This window comes from Gossypium hirsutum, chromosome A01 (genome assembly GCF_007990345.1).
Source record: "Gossypium hirsutum isolate 1008001.06 chromosome A01, Gossypium_hirsutum_v2.1, whole genome shotgun sequence".
Classification (NCBI taxonomy): domain Eukaryota; kingdom Viridiplantae; phylum Streptophyta; class Magnoliopsida; order Malvales; family Malvaceae; genus Gossypium; species Gossypium hirsutum.
In genome coordinates, this window is record NC_053424.1 from 84,043,838 (window position 1) to 84,044,330 (window position 493).

The 493-nt window shown below is 36.5% G+C and overlaps 1 non-coding gene across 1 annotated transcript; it reads right to left on the reverse strand.

The window, feature by feature from the left end:
• Window positions 1–106, reverse strand: LOC121206539 (small nucleolar RNA R71). Its single transcript, XR_005901586.1, has one exon. It is a non-coding gene; the product is annotated as a small nucleolar RNA R71 (small nucleolar RNA).
• Between the last annotated feature and the right edge of the window lie 387 nt (window positions 107–493).

Consider the following 493-nt stretch of genomic DNA (forward strand, 5'->3'; position numbering starts at 1 on the left):
AATTAAGAAGAGAGATTGTTGACTTTAGACAGATGGAAGGAGAAAACCTATATAAGGTGTGGGAACACTTCAAAATGTTGATTCAAAAATACCCGCACCACTGATTTCCAGAGTGAATGGGATTTCATAAATTTTATAATGGGTTGGGTGCAAATATAAAATTTGGATTAGATAGAGCAGCAGGAGGAGCCCTTATGAATAGGATGTACGAGGATGCGCACGAAATTATAGAAAATATGGCATTGAACTATTGTCATTGACAAACTATCAGATTCACATATGGCTAGAAACCCACTATAGTCACAGCTATTCAAGAGGATGATAAGTATCAACAACTAATGGATAAACTCAACCGTATTGAATCTGCTTTGACACCGTCCATGCATGGAGGAGACAAACCACTCTTCCTGTATCATCCCGAAATAGGGCCTAGTCGGAATAGTGGTTTTTGGACCACAAATCTAATATCAAAATATTTATTTTATGATTATTA